Genomic DNA, 19,443 nt, shown 5'->3' on the forward strand with positions numbered 1-19,443 from the left:
ACTACATATGAAAGTGTCCTAACTCCTAAATAATTCACCCAATTAGGAAGTAAACATCCTCAAATTAAAGCAAACAGTCTGATTGGCTATATGTATCCATAAATTGCAGAGCGACCATTAGGGCCACAATGAAAACGGGATCCTTGGACCTACCAATGAATGGCAAACCTATTTGTAATGCTTTTGTTTTTTGAGCTCTTACTTTATCAACACATCTTGGCAAGTTCTTTATGCAAAATTAGATCATTTTAAACGTTAACAATGTTTCCACCTTTTAAATGCTTTTTTTTTCTAAGCAATATTTGCATTTTTAAATATAAAAACTCTGCAATCTTTTGTTTTATAAACGTGGTGCTAGCTAATGTTATATAATTCTGCACTATGTGCAGAATTATATAACAGTTTGTAGGTTTACTGTACCTGTAACCCTAAAAAACATAAGGGTGGGGTCTTGTGAACTTTCACCACCATGAAAAATGTATTTATCAGGTAAGCATCAATTATGTTTTATTTTATACAAGAGGAGAAAGTTTACAATCCATTACTACTGGGAACTAATACCCTGTGGACTCTACATGTAAAAACTTAAAGGGAGGGAGTTAAAAAACCTCTTTCACAGAGAAATTAAATCTATAACCGCAATAAAAAAAAAAATATATATATATATATATTTTTTTTTTTTATTTTTTATTTTTTCAACATGCACTTAAAATAAATCGAACAGGCAAAAAATCAGAACAGACCGCTGCCTGAAGGACCTTCCTACCCGAGGCTGAGTCAGAAGAACCAAAAAACATAATTTATGTAAGAACTTACCTGATAAATTCATTTCTTTCATATTGGCAAGAGTCCATGAGCTAGTGACACATGGGATATACAATCCTACCAGGAGGGGCAAAGTTTCCCAAACCTCAAAATGCCTATAAATACACCCCTCACCACACCCACAATTCAGTTTAACCCTTTAAGGACACAGCTTTCAGTTTGCTCAATTGTTTTATGACGGAAAAATTCCGTCATATGTCCTTAAGAGGTTAACATATAGCCAAGTAGTGGGGTGATAAGAAAGGAGTAAAAAGCATCAACAAAGGAATTTGGAAATAATTGTGCTTTATACAAAAAATCATAACCACCATAAAAAGGGTGGGCCTCATGGACTCTTGCTAATATGAAAGAAATTAATGAGGTAAGTTCTTACATAAATTATGTCCATGAGCTAGTGACGTATGGGATAGCAATACCCAAGAAGTGGAACTCCACGCAAGAGTCACTAGAGAGGGAGGGATAAAAATAAAAACAGCCATTTTCCACTGAAAAAAATTAATCCACAACCCAAAACATAAGTTTAGTCTCATAATTGAAAAGAAAAAAAACTTGAAGCAGAAGAATCAAACTGAAACAGCTGCCTGAAGAACTTTTCTACCAAAAACTGCTTCCGAAGAAGCAAATACATCAAAATGATAGAATTTAGGAAATGTATGCAAAGAGGACCAAGTTGCAGCTTTGATGAGGTTTTAAAACCATTTATTAATATTATTAGGTTTGTGCCTAAAAAATCCATGACCTTAGGACAAAAATTGTCACCAAGTTTAGCAACTAGAAGAAACATTCATAAACAAAATTGGCTATACAAAACTGGCGATTTCAGATGTGGAAAACGTAACTGCCATATGTGTGCACATATACAGGAGGGTAGTCAGTTCTCTAGTAGTAGCACAGGGGATGTTTATAATACATACTTTTATGCAAACTGTGGCACCACTTTTGTGGTTTACTTGCTTACCTGTAACTTATGTCAGTTGCAATATACAGGTCAAACCTCCAGGGAGATCCACAAAAGGTTTAATGAACATACTAGGGGATGTCAAGAATTACAATAAGAGTTCAGCAGTTGCCAATCATTTCAATGGATATCACTTTACTAATGTAGCAAATATGAATATAAAAATAATTGATGTTGCCACTATTCCCATTAGAGGAGGAAACAAATTAAAAATATTGGAAAAGAAAGAGTTGTTTTGGATGCTTAAGTTGCATACTCGTTCCCCATCTGGTATGAATCGTGGTAGCGACATCAATTATTTTATTGACATCTAATAGTTTTTGTATCAATGTTTATTTTTGTCTGTTTTTTTTATTATTTTTTGAATATTTTTTGTATGTTATTTATTTTGCCCCTTTTTCATATATTACTATACATATAGGTGGTATTAATTTATTTATGTATATGTTTTTATGGTGAAAACTTATGCATGTTAGACATTTATTAACACTCTTATTATGTCTCACTGCAACATATATTGTAATGTTTATTTAGGTTAGGTTCTTTTTGTTTTTAACTTATATCAATGGGTGTGTAGTATAGGTGGTTTAATTAAGGTCTATATAAGAAGCAGCTGTTGGCTTAAAATGAGTATACTGATTAACCAATCATGAGCTGGCTTCCCCTTTTTAAAGTATCTAACTACCACATCCCATATGTCTATGAATAAGCGTCGTGGGAAAACGTGAAACTAGTCAGACATCAATGTCAGTTTGTCTACCTGCCTTGTTCACCTTTTTTTGTGCACTCAGCGTATGTAGCTGCTTTTTGTATTTTTTAATCTTTTTCATTAATCTTTTTATCTGGATTCCTGTGTGCAGAGCCTGCCTTTCTCCCTTTGCACTCATTGCAGCTTTGCAAATCTGATCAACTGAAGCTTCATTCTTAAAAGCCCAGGAAGTGGAGACTGATCTAGTAGAATGAGCTGTAATTCTCTGAGGCGGGGCTTGACCCGACTCCAAATAAGCTTGATGAATCAAAAGCTTTAACCACAAAGCCAAGGAAACGTCAAACCTTCAGACCTTTTTCTGGAACCAGAAAAGCTAACAAATAGACTGGAAGCCTTCCTGAAAACTTTAGTAGCTTCAACATAATATTTCAGAGCTCTCACCACATCCAAAGAATGTAACGATCTCTCCAAATAATTCTTAGGATTAGGACACAAAGAAGGGACAACAATTTCTCTATTAATGTTGTTAAAATTCACAACCTTAGGTAAAAATTTAAATGAAGTCCACAAAACTGCCTGCTCCTGATGAAAAATCAGAAAAGGAGATTCACAAGAGAGCAGATAATTCAGAGACTTCTAGTAGAAGAGATGGCCAAAAGGAACAACACTTTCCAAGAAAGTAGTTTAATGTCCAAAGAAAGCATAGGCTCAAATGGAGGAGCCTGTAAAGCCTTCAAAACCCAATTAAGACTCCAAGGAGGAGAGATGGATTTAATGACAGGCTTAATACAAACCAAAGCCTGTACAAAACAGTGATCAGGAAGCTTAGCATTTTTTTCTGTGGAATAAAACAGAAAGAGCAGAGATTTGTCCTTTCAAGGAACTTGCAGACAAACCTTTATCCAAACCATCCTAAAGAAACTGTAAAATTTGCATCCGTTGTGATCACAGTCCAGGTTTGACAAACGAAAGAGGCCCCTAGAATCATACAATGGTGATATAACCACCAAGTCAAAGATGGTCGAACATTGGGATTTAAGGATATTAATTGTGACATCCTTGTATAATCCCTGCACCATTGGTTCAGCATACAAAGCTGGAGAGGTCTCATATGAAAACGAGCAAAGGGGATCGCGTCCAATGCTGCAGTCATGAGACCTAAAACTTCCATGCACATAGCCACTGAAGGGAATGATTGAGACTGAGGGTTCCGACAAGATGAAACCAATTTTAATAGTCTCTTGTCTGTTAGGGACAGAGTCATGGACACAGACAAGGGTAACCTTTTTAGGTTTCCAGATAGATTGAGGAATCAAAAAACTTTTTGGTAAATTGATCCTCCAACCATGTCTTTGAAGAAACAACACTAGTTGATTTGTGTGAGATTCTACAGAACGTAAAGATTGAGCAAGTACCAAGATATCGTCCAAATAAGAAAACATAATTTATGTAAGAACTTACCTGATAAATTCATTTCTTTCATATTAGCAAGAGTCCATGAGCTAGTGACGTATGGGATATACATTCCTACCAGGAGGGGCAAAGTTTCCCAAACCTTAAAATGCCTATAAATACACCCCTCACCACACCCACAATTCAGTTTAACGAATAGCCAAGAAGTGGGGTGATAAGAAAAAAGTGCGAAAGCATATAAAATAAGGAATTGGAATAATTGTGCTTTATACAAAAAAATCATAACCACCACAAAAAAGGGCGGGCCTCATGGACTCTTGCTAATATGAAAGAAATGAATTTATCAGGTAAGTTCTTACATAAATTATGTTTTCTTTCATGTAATTAGCAAGAGTCCATGAGCTAGTGACGTATGGGATAATGACTACCCAAGATGTGGATCTTTCCACACAAGAGTCACTAGAGAGGGAGGGATAAAATAAAGACAGCCAATTCCTGCTGAAAATAATCCACACCCAAAATAAAGTTTAATGAAAAACATAAGCAGAAGATTCAAACTGAAACCGCTGCCTGAAGTACTTTTCTACCAAAAACTGCTTCAGAAGAAGAAAATACAACAAAATGGTAGAATTTGGTAAAAGTATGCAAAGAGGACCAAGTTGCCGCTTTGCAAATCTGATCAACCGAAGCTTCATTCCTAAACGCCCAGGAAGTAGAAACTGACCTAGTAGAATGAGCTGTAATCCTATGAGGCGGAGTCTTACCCGACTCAACATAGGCAAGATGAATTAAAGATTTCAACCAAGATGCCAAAGAAATGGCAGAAGTTTTCTGGCCTTTCTAAAACCGGAAAAGATAACAAATAAACAAGAAGTCTTTCGGAAAGACTTAGTAGCTTCAACATAATATTTCAAAGCTCTAATAACATCCAAAGAATGCAACGATTTCTCCTTAGAATTCTTAGGATTAGGACATAATGAAGGAACCACAATGTCTCTACTAATGTTGTTGGAATTCACAACTTAGTTAAAAATTCAAAAGAAGTTCGCAACACCGCCTTATCCTGATGAAAAATCAGAAAAGGAGACTCACAAGAAAGAGCAGATAATTCAGAAACTCTTCTGGCAGAAGAGATGGCCAAAAGGAACAAAACTTTCCAAGAAAGTAATTTAATATCCAATGAATGCATAGGTTCAAATGGAGGAGCTTGAAGAGCCCCCAGAACCAAATTCAAACTCCAAGGAGGAGAAATTGACTTAATGACAGGCTTTATACGAACCAAAGCTTGTACAAAACAATGAATATCAGGAAGAATAGCAATCTTTCTGTGAAAAAGAACAGAAAGAGCAGAGATTTGACCTTTCAAGGAACTTGCGGACAAACCCTTATCTAAACCATCCTGAAGAAACTGAAATATTCTCGGTATTCTAAAAGAATGCCAAGAAAAATGATGAGAAAGACACCAAGAAATATAAGTCTTCCAGACTCTATAATATATCTCTCTGGATACAGATTTACGAGCCTGTAACATAGTATTAATCACAGAGTCAGAGAAATCTCTTTGACCAAGAATCAAGCGTTCAATCTCCATACCTTTAAATTTAAGGATTTCAGATCCTGATGGAAAAAAGGACCTTGAGACAAAAGGTCTGGTCTTAACGGAAGAGTCCACGGTTGGCAAGAGGCCATCCGGACAAGATCCGCATACCAAAACCTGTGAGGCCATGCCGGAGCTACCAGCAGAACAAACGAGCATTCCTTCAGAATCTTGGAGATTACTCTTGGAAGAAGAACTAGAGGCGGAAAGATATAGGCAGGATGATACTTCCAAGGAAGTGATAATGCATCCACTGCCTCCGCCTGAGGATCCCGGGATCTGGACAGATACCTGGGAAGTTTCTTGTTTAGATGAGAAGCCATCAGATCTATTTCTGGAAGTTCCCACATTTGAACAATCTGAAGAAATACCTCTGGGTGAAGAGACCATTCGCCCGGATGCAACGTTTGGCGACTGAGATAATCCGCTTTCCAATTGTCCATACCTGGGATATGAACCGCAGAGATTAGACAGGAGCTGGATTCCGCCCAAACCAAAATTCGAGATACTTCTTTCATAGCCAGAGGACTGTGAGTCCCTCCTTGATGATTGATGTATGCCACAGTTGTGACATTGTCTATCTGAAAACAAATGAACAACTCTCTCTTCAGAAGAGGCCAAGACTGAAGAGTTCTGAAAATTGCACGGAGTTCCAAAATATTGATCGGAAATCTCACCTCCTGAGATTCCCAAACCCCTTGTGCCGTCAGATACCCCCACACAGCTCCCCAACCTGTAAGACTTGCATCTGTTGAGATTATAGTCCAGGTCGGAAGAACAAAGAAGCCCCCTGAACTAAACGATGGTGATCTGTCCACCATGTCAGAGAGTGTCGTAAAATCGGTTTAAAGATATTAATTGAGATATCTTTGAGTAATCCCTGCACCATTGGTTCAGCATACAGAGCTGAAGAGGTCGCATGTGAAAACGAGCAAAGGAGATCGCATCTGATGCGGCAGTCCTAAGACCCAACATTTCCATGCATAAGGCTACCAAAGGGAATGATTGTGACTGAAGGTTTTGACAAGCTGATATCAATGTTAAACTTCTCTTGTCTGACAAGGACAGAGTCATAGACACTGAATTTATCTAGAAACCTAAAAAGGTTACCCTTGTCTGAGGAATCAATGAACTGATTGGTAAATTGATCCTCCAACCATGAACTTGAAGAAACAACACAAGTCGATTTGTATGAGATTCTTCGAAAATGAGAAGACTGAGCAAGTACCAAGATATCGTCCAAATAAGGAAATGCCAAAACCCTATTCTCTGATTACAGAAAGAAGGGCACCGAGAACCTTTGAAAAAAATTCTTGGAACTGAGGCTAGGCCAAACGGTAGAGCCACAAAACTGGTAATGCTTGTCTAAAAAGAGAATCTCAGACACTAAAAGTGATCTGGATGAATCGGAATATGCAGATACACATCCTGTAAATCTATTGTAGACATATAATGCCCTTGCTAAACAAAAGGCAGGATAGTCCTACAGTAACCATCTTGAATGTTGGTATCCTAACATAACGATTCAATAATGATAGATCCGGAACTGGTCTGAAGGAATTGACCTTCTTTGGTACAATGAAGAGATAAAATAAAACCCCAGCCCCTGTTCCAGAACTGGAACTGGCATAAATACTCCAGCCAACTCTAGATCTGAAACACATTTCAGAAATGCTGAGCCTTTGCTGTGTTAACTGGGACACGGGAAAGAAAAGAATCTCTTAGCAGGAGGCCTTAACTTGAAGCCAATTCTGTACCTTTCTGAAACAATGTTTCTGAAACCAGAGATTAAGAACGGAATTGATCCAAATTTCTTTGAAGAAAACATAATCTGCCCCATACCAGCTGAGCTGGAATAAGGGCCGCACCTTCATAGGTATTTAGGAGCTGGCTATAGGTTTCTATAAGGCTTGGATATATTCCAAACTGGAAATAGTTTCTAAACCGATACCGCTCCTGAGGATGAAGGATCAGGCTTTTGTTCCTTGTTGTGAGGAAAGGAACGAAAATGATTATTTACCCTGGAAAGAAAGGGAAAGCAAAGTTGACTTAGAAGACATGTCAGCATTCCAAGTTTAATCCATAAAGCTTTTCTAGCTAAAATAGCTAGAGACATATACCTGACATCAACTCTAATGATATCAAAAGATGGTATCACCAATAAAATTATTAGCATGTTATAGAATAATAATAATGCTATAAAATTATGATCTGTTACTTGTTGCGCTAAAGCTTCTAACCAAAAAGTTGAAGCTGCAGCAACATCCGCTAAAAATATAGCAGGTCTAAGAAGATTACCTGAACATAAGTAAGCTTTTCTTAGAAAGGATTCAATTTTCCTATCTAAAGGATCCTTAAATGAAGTACTATCTGCCGTAGGAATAGTAGTACATTAGCAGGAGTAGAGACAGCCCCATAACCTTAGGGATTTTTGTCCCAAAAAACTCTTATCTGTCAGATGGCACAGGATATAATTTGCTTAAACGTCTAGGAGGAGTAAATAAATTACCCAAATTATTCCATTCCCTGGAAATTACTTCAGAAATAGCATCAGGGAGATAAAACACTTCTGGAATAACTACAGGAGATTTAAAAACCTTATTTAAACGTTTACATTTAGTATCAAGAGGACCAGAATCCTCTATTTCTAATGCAAATAACACTTCTTTAAGTAAAGAACGAATAAATTCCATCTTGAACAAATACAAAGATTTATCAGCATCAACCTCTGAGACAGAAACCTCTGAACCAGAAGAACCATTATCAGTATCAGAATGATGATGTTCATTTAAAAATTCATCTGAAAAAAGAGAAGTTTTAAAAGACTTTTATGTATACTAGAAGGAGAAATAACAGACATAGCCTTCTTAATGGATTTAAAAAATAAAATCTCTTATGTTATCAGGAACACTCTGAAAATTAGATGTTGACGGAACAGCAACAGGTAATGTAACAGTACTAAAGGAAATTTTATCTGCATTAATAAGTTTAACATGACATGCAATACAAATAACAGCTGGAGAAACAGATACCAAAAGTTTATAGCAGATACACTTAGCTTGGTAGCTCCAGCACTGTGCAGTGATTTTCCTGAAGTATCTTCTGACTCAGATGCAACGTGGAACATCTTGCAATATGTAAAAGAAAAAAACAACATATAAAGCAAAATTGATCAAATTCCTTAAATGACAGTTTCAGGAATGGGAAAAAAATGCCAGTGAACAAGCTTCTAGCAACCAGAAGCAATAAATAATGAGACTTAAATAATGTGGAGACAAAAATGACGCCCATATTTTTTAGCGCCAAAAAAAAGACGCCCACATTATTTGGCGCCTAAATGCTTTTGGCGCCAAAAATGACGCCACATCCGGAACGCCGACATTTTTGACGCAAACAAACGTCAAAAAATGACGCAACTTCCGGCGACATGTATGACGCCGGAAACAGAAAAAAAATTTTGCGCCAAAAAAGTCTGCGCCAAGAATGACGCAATAAAATGAAGCATTTTCTGCCCCCGCGAGCCTAACAGCCCACAGGGAAAAAGTCAAATTTTTTAAGGTAAGAAAAAATGATTGAAACAAATGCATTTATCCCAAATATGAAACTGACTGTCTGAAAAATAAGGAATGTTGAACATTCTGAGTCAAGGCAAATAAATGTTTGAATACATATATTTAGAACTTTATAAATAAAGTGCCCAACCATAGCTTAGAGTGTCACAGAAAATAAGATTTACTTACCCCAGGACACTCATCTACATGTTTGTAGAAAGCCAAACCAGTACTGAAACGAGAATCAGCAGAGGTAATGGTATATATAAGAGTATATCGTCGATCTGAAAAGGGAGGTAAGAGATGAATCTCTACGACCGATAACAGAGAACCTATGAAATAGACCCCGTAGAAGGAGATCACTGCATTCAAATAGGCAATACTCTCCTCACATCCCTCTGACATTCACTGCATGCTGAGAGGAAAACCGGGCTCCAACTTTCTGCGGAGCGCATATCAACGTAGAATCTAGCACAAACTTACTTCACCACCTCCATCGGAGGCAAAGTTTGTAAAACTGAATTGTGGGTGTGGTGAGGGGTGTATTTATAGGCATTTTAAGGTTTGGGAAACTTTGCCCCTCCTGGTAGGAATGTATATCCCATACGTCACTAGCTCATGGACTCTTGCTAATTACATGAAAGAAAACACCGCAATACCCCGCTCTCTGATTACAGAGAGTAGGGCACCGAGAACCTTAGAAAAGATTCTTGGAGCTGTCACTAGGCCAAAAGGAAGAGCGACAAATTGGTAATGCTTGTCTAGAAAAGAGAATCTCAGGAACTGATAGTGATCTGGATGAATCGGAATATGAAGATATGCATCCTGTAAGTCTATTGTGGACATAATACCCTTGCTGAACAAAAGGCAGAATAGTCCTTATAGTCATCATTTTGAAAGTTGGTACTCTTACATATCGATTCAAAATCTTTAGATCCAAAACTGGCCTTAATGAATCTTCTCTTTCTTTGGGACAATGAATAGATTTGAATAAAACCCCAGACCCTGTTCCTGCCATGATTACCCCTGATAACTCCAGGTCTGAAACACACTTCAGGAAAGCCTGAGCCTTTACTGGGTTTGCTGGAATACGTGAGAAAAAAAAAATCTTCTCACAGACTGTCTTACTCTGAAACCTATTCTGTACCCGAGAGACTATACTCTGAAACCACTGATTTTGGACCGAATTGATCCAAACATCTTTGAAAAATCTTAATCTGCACCCCACCAGCTGAGCTGGAATGAGGGCCGCACCTTCATGCGGACTTTGGGCCTGGCTTTGATCTCTTAAATGGCTTGGACTTATTCCAATTTGAGGAAGGCTTCCAATTGGAAACAGATTCCTTGGGGGAAGGATTAGATTTATGTTCCTTATTTTGTCGAAAGGAACGAAAACTGTTAGAAGCTTTAGATTTACCCTTAGGTCTTTTATCCTGAGGCAAAAAAAAAACCTCTCTTCCCTCCAGTGACAGTTGAAATTATTGAATCCAACTGAGAACCAAATAACTTATTACCTTGGATAGAAAGAGATGGCAATCTGGACTTAGATGTCATATCAGCATTCCAAGATTTAAGCCACAAAGCTCTTCTAGCTAAAATAGCTAAAGACATAGATTTAACATCAATTTTGACGATATCAAAAATAGCATCACAGATAAAATGATTAGCATGTTGAAGTAAACTAACAATGCTAGACAAATCAGAATCCAGTTCTTGTTGCGCTAAATGTTCCAACCAAAAAGTTGATGCAGCTGCAACATCAGCCAAAGAAATTGCAGGCCTGAGAAGATGACCAGCATATACAGTAAATAGGCATTCCTTAGATAAGATTCAAGTTTCCTATCTAAAGGATCTTTAAAATAAGTACTCTCTTCCATAGGAATAGTAGTACATTTAGCAAGAGTAGAGATTGCCCCATCAACTTTGGGGATCTTTTCCCAAAACTCTAAAGAAACTGCTGGCAAAGGGTACAATTTTTAAACCTTGAAGAACGAATAAAAGTAGTACCAGGCCTATTCCCATCCTTAGAAATCATATAAGAAATAGCATCAGGAACTGGAAAAACCTCTGGAATAACCACAGGAGGTTTATAAACGTTTACTAGTTTTAATATCAAGAGGACTAGTTTCCTCCATATCCAATGTAATCAACACTTCTTTTAACAAAGAACGAATATACTCCATTTTAAACAAATAAGATTTGTCAGTGTCAATATCTGAGGCAGGATCTTCTGAACCAGATAGATCCTCATCAGAGAAGGATAATTCAGTATTTTGTCGGTCATTTGAAATTTCACCAACTTTATGAGAAGTTTAAAAAGACCTTTTACGTTTTTTAGAAGGCAGAATGGCAGACAAAGCCTTCTGTATAGAGTCAGAAATAAATTATTTTAAATTTACAGGTGTATCTTGTGCATTAGATGTTGAGGGAACAGCAACAGGTAATGAACTACTACTGATGGATACATTTTCTGCATGTAAAAGTTTATCATGACAACTATTACAAACCACAGCTGGAGATATAACCTCCACAAGTTTACAACAAATGCACTTAGCTTTGGTAGAACCGCTATCCGGCAGCAGAGTTCCAACAGAGATTTCTGAGACAGGATCAGATTGAGACATCTTGCAAATGTAAGAGAAAAAAAAACATATAAAGCAAAATTATCAATTTCCTTATATGGCAGTTTCAGGAATGGGGAAAAAAAAAATGCAAACAGCATAGCCCTCTGACATAGAGAAAAGGCAAGAGGCATATAGGAATGGGGTCTTAAATAATGAAAAATATTTGGCGCCAAGTATGACGCATGAAAAACAGAAAAATATTTTTTGGCGCCAAAAACGTCCGGAAATGACACACTCGCGTCACAGAAGACCCAACCTTGTGAAGGACTCTGTGCCAACTAAGACGCCGGAAATTACGAAATTGCGTCAACGAACGTAACTTCGTGCCAAAAAAATCTCGCTCCAAGAATGACGCAATAAACTTTGGCATTTTGCGCCCTCGCAAGCCTAATTCTACCCACAAATTTAAAAGATAGTCAATTTGAAAAAGACTACACCCCAGGTAATAAATAAATTTTCCCTAAAAAAACATTTTCCAGATATGAAACTGACAGTCTGCAAAAGGAAATATACTGAAAACCTGAATCATGGCAAATATCAGTACAATACATATATTTAGAACTTTATATAAATACATAAAGTGCCAAACCATAGCTGAGAGTGTCTTAAGTAATGAAAACATACTTACCAAAGACACCCATCCACATAAAGCAGATAGCCAAACCAGTACTGAAACGGTTATCAGTAGAGGTAATGGAATATGAGAGTATATCGTCAATCTGAAAAGGGAGGTAGGAGATTAATCTCTACGACCGATAACAGAGAACCTAAGAAATAGATCTCCCGAGAGGAAAACCATTGCATTCAATAGGCGATACTCCCTTCACATCCCTCTGACATTCGCTGTACTCTGAGAGGAATCGGGCTTCAAAATGCTGAGAAGCGCATATCAACGTAGAAATCTTAGCACAAACTTACTTCACCACCTCCATAGGAGGCAAAGTTTGTAAAACTGAATTGTGGGTGTGGTGAGGGGTGTATTTATAGGCATTTTGGAGGTTTGGGAAACTTTGCCCCTCCTGGTAGAATTGTATATCTTATACGTCATTAGCTCATGGACTCTTGCCAATTACATGAAAGAAAAATCAAATTGATATAATTTTCTAAAAGTATGCAAAGAAGACCAAGTAGCTGCATTGCAAATCTCGTTAACTGAAGCTTTATTCTTGAAAGCCCAACTAACCTAGTAGAATGAGCAGTAATCCGCTGTGGTGGAGGCTGACCTGCCTCCAAGTAAGACTTGTATATCAAAAGTTTCAGCCAAGAGGCCAAAGAATCAGCAGAAACTGATCAATATTTCTGGTCCTAGGAAAGGTCACAAACTAGAAGTTTGTCTGAAGTAGTAGCATCAATATAATATTTCAATGCCCTAACAACTTCCAAAGCATGCAAAGATATCTCAGAAGCATTCTTGAGGTTAGGACACAAATAAAGAACTACAATCTCTCTGCTCATGTTGTCTGAATAAAAAAAATCTTAGGTAAAAAAGTCAGAAAGTCAGTAAAGCTGCCTTATACTGATGAGAAAAAAATAAATAAAAAAATCAGATGAGGATCACAAGAAAGAGCATTACAACTCTACAAGCAGAAGAGATAGCCAAAAGAAAAACCACTTTCCAAGAAAGCAGTTAAATATCCACTTTATGCATAGGTTCAAAAAAGTGGAGCCTGCAAAACCATCAACACCAAGTTAAAGGGACAGCCTAGTTAAAAATAAACTTTCATGATATAGATAGACCATGTAATTTTATACAACTTTCCAATTTACTTTTATGATAGATTTTTCCTAGTTCTCTTGGTATTCTTAGTTGAAAGCTAAACCTAGGTAGACTGATATGCCAATTTCTTAGTCCTTGTCTCTTATCTGAATGCATTTTGACATTTTTCACAACTAGAGGGAGTTAGATCATGTTTGCCCTAAATATAACATTGTGCTCACACCTGTGGAGTTACCTAGGAGTCGGCACTGATTGGCTAAAGTGCAAGTCTGTCAAAAGAACTGAAATAAGGGGAAAGTCTGCAGAGACTTAGATACAAGGTAATCGCAAAAACCCAAATGTTTTCTTTTGTGATTCAGATAGAGCATGCAATTTTAATCTACTTTCTAATTTACACCTATTAATTTTTCTTCGTTCTCTTGCTTTCTTTATTTGAAAAAGAAGGCATTTAAGCTATTTTTTGTTCAGAACCATGGAAAGCACTTGTTTATTGGTGGGTAAATTTATCCACCAATCAGCAAGAACAACCCAGTTTGTTAACCAAAAATCGGCTGGCATCTAAACTTACATTCTTGCTTTTCAAATAAAGATACCAAGAGAATGAAGACAATTTGATAATAGTCAATTAGAAAGTTGCTTAAAATTGCATGCTCTATCTGAATCACAGAAGAAAAAAATTGGGTTCAGTGTGCCTTTAATATAACCGTGTTGGTTATGCAAAGCTGGGGAATGGGTAATAAAGGGTTTATCTATCTTTTTAAACAAAAAATCAGATGTAGACTGTCCCTTTAAGTCTCCATGGAGGAGAAATTGTGTGTTACAAACTGCTGTTTGTAACTGGCCCTTTAAATGGAAAATTGCCCTGCTTCCCTGGATTTTGGAGAAGCCTATTTGCCAGCCTCCTTCCTCATGACTATGGCCCCTGGAAGATTGTGCCCCTGAGAACATATTAACTTTTATTGGGTGTGTATGGCCCTTTAAGAACCATCTGGGGACATATTGTGACTTTGATGAACAATGCCCCTTTTAAGACTATGTCCCCAGACCTGTGTGGGTGTGTGTGGCCCTTTGGGAACCGTCTGGGGACATATTGTGACTTTAGTGAACAATGCCCCTTTTAAGACTATGTCCCCAGACCTATGTTGACCCTCTAACTTGAAGCTTTGACTCATGTTTGTAGGATACAGCTTATAATCACTACAGGGATTGCTATGCTCTATATACTCCCTTAGCTACTGAGCTCCTGTAAGAGCTCTTGTTCCTGGGTTCACCTACTGGAGCCTGGTCGTAGGTCCAGGGCGCAGAGCAGACGGCGAGATACCAGCCCAGCAGCGGTGGTTCATAGAGTCTGCGTTACTTATGGTGGCTACGCAGTAGTTATAGTGTCCACGGTGCTGCTGCTCCTTTGGTGAGCGCTAGGAGCATCCTTTTCTACGGTCCAACTTCCAGCCAGCCTGGAGGCAACCGTAACATTTGGCGGCAGCGGTGGGATTGGCGTCCTAGCGCAAGGAGCAGCACCACAACAGCACTGGTATCGTAGGAAAGTTATTGAGGGCAACGCTAGCCACTGCGCAGCGTCCCTACCTACAGCACCATGGAGCTGACAAGATACTGGTCAGAACCCTGTGAAGAGCACCTCAACCTGATCCGTCGCTATGAGGGCGCTGATTTCGTTCCAGAGGTAAAGAGGCGGCTAGTCCGATATGGTCCAGACCCTGCACAGGAGGTAGTCAGTCGCCTCATCCGGGAATTGGCTACTGAGAACGAAGCGGCACGAGCCTTTGAGCGCCAACTGTGGAGTTTGAGGGTATGGACACCTGGTCTCTCTCCCCAGCCGCAGCATGTTCCACAGGGAGAGGAGAGCAGCGACCTCCCTCCCCAGCGGCAGTATACTGTGCAGAGGGAAGAGACAACCAGTCTCCTTCCCCAACCAGAGATACCAGAGGCAGCAGGCCTCATAGACTGGTCCTGGGAGGACCCCCAGCAGGCAGGTGGAGATGGGACCGCAGTCTCTCTACCGGCCCTACAGGGATGCTGGGCAGGCGGCCCAGATCCCCAGCGACAGACCCAGCTACAGGGAGGGGAGAGCATCGACCTCCCTCCCCAGCCGGAGTGTGCCTTCCAGGGAGAGGAGACAACCGGTCTCTCTCCCCAGCCGCAGCATGTTCCACAGGAAGCGGAGAGCATCGACCTCCCTTCCCAACGGCCACCGGAGTATCAGGAGGAGGAGGTAAGCCAATCTCCCCCTCCCCAGCTAACTCCTAACTTGGGCCCAGGGTTAACAGTGGAGATGTTAACCCCCACTGACCCCCACGTTCCCTTTGCCACCGGGCAGGACTATGCCCCAATTCCCCCAGCAGAAGAGCTGGCATCAGGACAGAGCGCTGCTGGCCTCTGCCCTACAGACCCCCTTGTTACAGGACTGGCCTGCAAACCCCTCACCCCAGCAGAAGCGCTGGCACCAGGGCAGAGTGCCGCTGGCCTCTGCCCCCCAAGTACCATCAGCTATTTGCCCAGCTGCGCCAGGAAGGCAGAGGATGCTACCCTTTCATCCTATAACCTGGAACCTACAGGCCAGTACTACTTATTGTGGGGGGGCTACTGTGCTGCTAATGTTTATTTGTGGGTGGGTTGCGAGACTAACTTAGGCACTGACCGACAGAAGGTCAGGTGCCTGGTTAGTCTCCCTCCAAAAGGGGAGATATGTTACAAACTGCTGTTTGTAACTGGCCCTTTAAATGGAAAATTGCCCTGCTTCCCTGGATTTTGGAGAAGCCTATTTGCCAGCCTCCTTCCTCATGACTATGGCCCCTGGAAGATTGTGCCCCTGAGAACATATTAACTTTTATTGGGTGTGTATGGCCCTTTAAGAACCATCTGGGGACATATTGTGACTTTGATGAACAATGCCCCTTTTAAGACTATGTCCCCAGACCTGTGTGGGTGTGTGTGGCCCTTTGGGAACCGTCTGGGGACATATTGTGACTTTAGTGAACAATGCCCCTTTTAAGACTATGTCCCCAGACCTATGTTGACCCTCTAACTTGAAGCTTTGACTCATGTTTGTAGGATACAGCTTATAATCACTACAGGGATTGCTATGCTCTATATACTCCCTTAGCTACTGAGCTCCTGTAAGAGCTCTTGTTCCTGGGTTCACCTACTGGAGCCTGGTCGTAGGTCCAGGGCGCAGAGCAGACGGCGAGATACCAGCCCAGCAGCGGTGGTTCATAGAGTCTGCGTTACTTATGGTGGCTACGCAGTAGTTATAGTGTCCACGGTGCTGCTGCTCCTTTGGTGAGCGCTAGGAGCATCCTTTTCTACGGTCCAACTTCCAGCCAGCCTGGAGGCAACCGTAACATTGTGGGTTACAGATTTAATATGGACCAGAGTCTGAACAAAACCATGAATATTACAATCATCAATCTTCCTGTGGAACAAAACTGAAAGAGCAGAAACCTGCCCCTTCCGAGAACTGGCAGTTAGGACCTTATCTGGATCCTTTCCTGTAAGAACTGCAAAATCCTAGGAATTCTGAAAAAATGCCAGGAAAAAAAAATCATGATATACACACACAAAGAAAGAAAGGCCTTCCAGACCTTGATAGACAACCTTAATTCAGGCTTGTAAGCCTGTAAATAGGAGAATCACAGAATCAGAGAAACCCCTATGTCTAAGGACTAAATATTCCATTTCAAGTTCAGAGAGTTGAGATTTGAATGGAAAAAACAGACCTTGAGACAGAAGGTGTGACCGCAGAGGCCAAGGAGTACATTTGAACCAGATCTACATACCAAATCCTGCGAGGCCAAGCTGGGGCAACCAGGATTACTGAAGATTTCTCTAAGCTTATCTTGGACATCACTCTGGGTAGAAGTACCAGAGGACGAACAGATAAGCAAGCTGAAATGACCAAGGAACTATTAGAGCATACACTAACTCTTTTTGAGGATCACTGGACCTCGCAAAGTACCTGGGAAGTTTTTGGTTTAAATGAGATACCGTCATATTCATCTCTGGGAGTTCCCCCTTGATGGTTGACATAAGTCACTGCTGTGACATTGTCGGTTTGAAAACTGAGATCAGATTCTCATCAGTATCATCCGGAAAGAGTAACGGCAATGCAGATGGCCTCTCCCAGCAAACTGAATTGAAATAGCACCACCGGACAGCCCCAAACCGACCCGTCCGGATCTAGCCGGGTCTGCCGGACTATGAGGGGGAGCACTGTCATGGATACCAGGCTGCCAAGGCCACGCTACCTCTCATCATATGAATTAGTGTTCCCCCTTTTTCAGTTTCCATGGTTGCAAGTGCCCTGAAAACACTGATAGCTGCCCTGCTTGATCCCTTCCTAGCTTGCCGAAGCCCAGCCGGAATCTTATGGAACTATTTGCCAGCTGGGCTCACTACAAATCCCCGCTGAACATTATACTAGGTCGCTCCAGAGGCCCTTTGCCCCAGAGCTCCAATCTTTTGGGGACTTGCTATACCTCTGGGGGGGCATGGACTGGGGTGATTCCTAGGAGGGAGGGAGAGAGGGAACCTGGGGTTTTGGACACCTCATGTTGGTCCTGGGTAAACCTTTGCCAGGCCTATGCTCCGGCCCCCAGCCACGGATCATGTAGCTTTTTGGACTTACATCTGGGGGTTCGGGGCTCTCAAATGATACCCAGGAATAGCCACTGCTCCCTCAGGATCACCACAAGATTACGACCTAACTTGAGGGATCTCTACATTCCTAGGGCTCCTATGAAGGCGCCAGCCTGTCTGGAGGGGCGGTGATTTCTTGATCAGATAAGGCTCTTATCAGATGGCAAATATGTATATAAGCTGTGTGTTTGTCCCAATAAAGCCGGTTTGTGTTTCACCTTAATACTAGTCTTGTTTGGTTATTAGGGTGGGCCACTTGCTATAATCACTTTCCCGCTCTACAGCTACAGGTTCCAGGGTAAAGAATTGTTTTAACGGAGATACCCAGTCGGGGTATCAGGAGTCTGTCACAACTGAAACAGCATCAGGATAGTCTGATTGCATTAATGATTCTAAACATAAATGAGCTGGAGAAGGTACCTCAGCTAGTTTACAATAAGCACACCTAATAATGGTAGAAAGGCGTTCAGGGGCCTTAGTTTCTCCCGTAAATTTAGAGACAGAATCAGACTGCTTCTTTAGGGCATATAACAAAGCAATGCAACAAACACTATAAACCCCTTAAAAATCTCTTTTTAAATAAACTGGTACAATGCACGCAAACCCAAACTGCAAAACAAAACAGGAGACATTACATCTGAAGGGCAGATAACCCTTATCAGAATGAATACGCCCCAAAAATAAAAAAAACTATAAGAGCTACAGCTATAAGAAATTAAGTGCACAAAAACCTGATGTGTGCATAGCGGAGGACAAACGTGAACTAACTTGACGTGCAAAAATCAGCCAAAGAATAAAAAAACCTATAGAAAGACTAAAAAAAAGTACCTGCGTTAACTCAACAAGCATTAACCAGACATATATACACACACACACACACATACATATACATACATACATACAACTCATAGTATAGCACTCAATTATGATCCGGGGTTCGCAGCATGCAAGTTAGATAGTCCAGAAAATAGGCAGGCACTCTCCGTTTACATCCACAAAAAAAATCATTGTAAGTCTGAGGATGGGGGTGAAACCCCGAAACGTCACTTGTTACACAGTAAAGATTTTTTGTGGATGTAAACGGAGAGTGCCTGCCTATTTTCTGGAATATATATATATATATATATATATATATATATATATATATATATATATATATATATATATATATCGTATAACATAGCTATATAGAGTGTCTAAATGTAAATTATACTTACAAATAGACACTTGTCCACCAGCAAATGAGCAAAAGCTTATCAGCAGAAGTTAAGGAATATAAGTATATTGTAGAGCTATAAAGGGAGGCAAAAGATAAGTCTCTGCGGCCAATTTAGGAAGTTTTATGAAACATTTCCCATGAGGTGAAAAAAGAATCACAATCCATACCCCATATACA

General features: G+C 40.0%; 1 protein-coding gene across 15 annotated transcripts in view; it reads right to left on the reverse strand.

Moving 5' to 3' along the window:
* SVIL (supervillin) overlaps positions 1 to 19,443 on the reverse strand; it is a 766,609-nt gene that overhangs the window by 260,300 nt on the left and 486,866 nt on the right. The gene's annotated exons all lie outside the window — the stretch shown is intronic.

This window comes from Bombina bombina, chromosome 5 (genome assembly GCF_027579735.1).
Source record: "Bombina bombina isolate aBomBom1 chromosome 5, aBomBom1.pri, whole genome shotgun sequence".
Taxonomy (NCBI): Eukaryota; Metazoa; Chordata; class Amphibia; order Anura; family Bombinatoridae; genus Bombina; species Bombina bombina.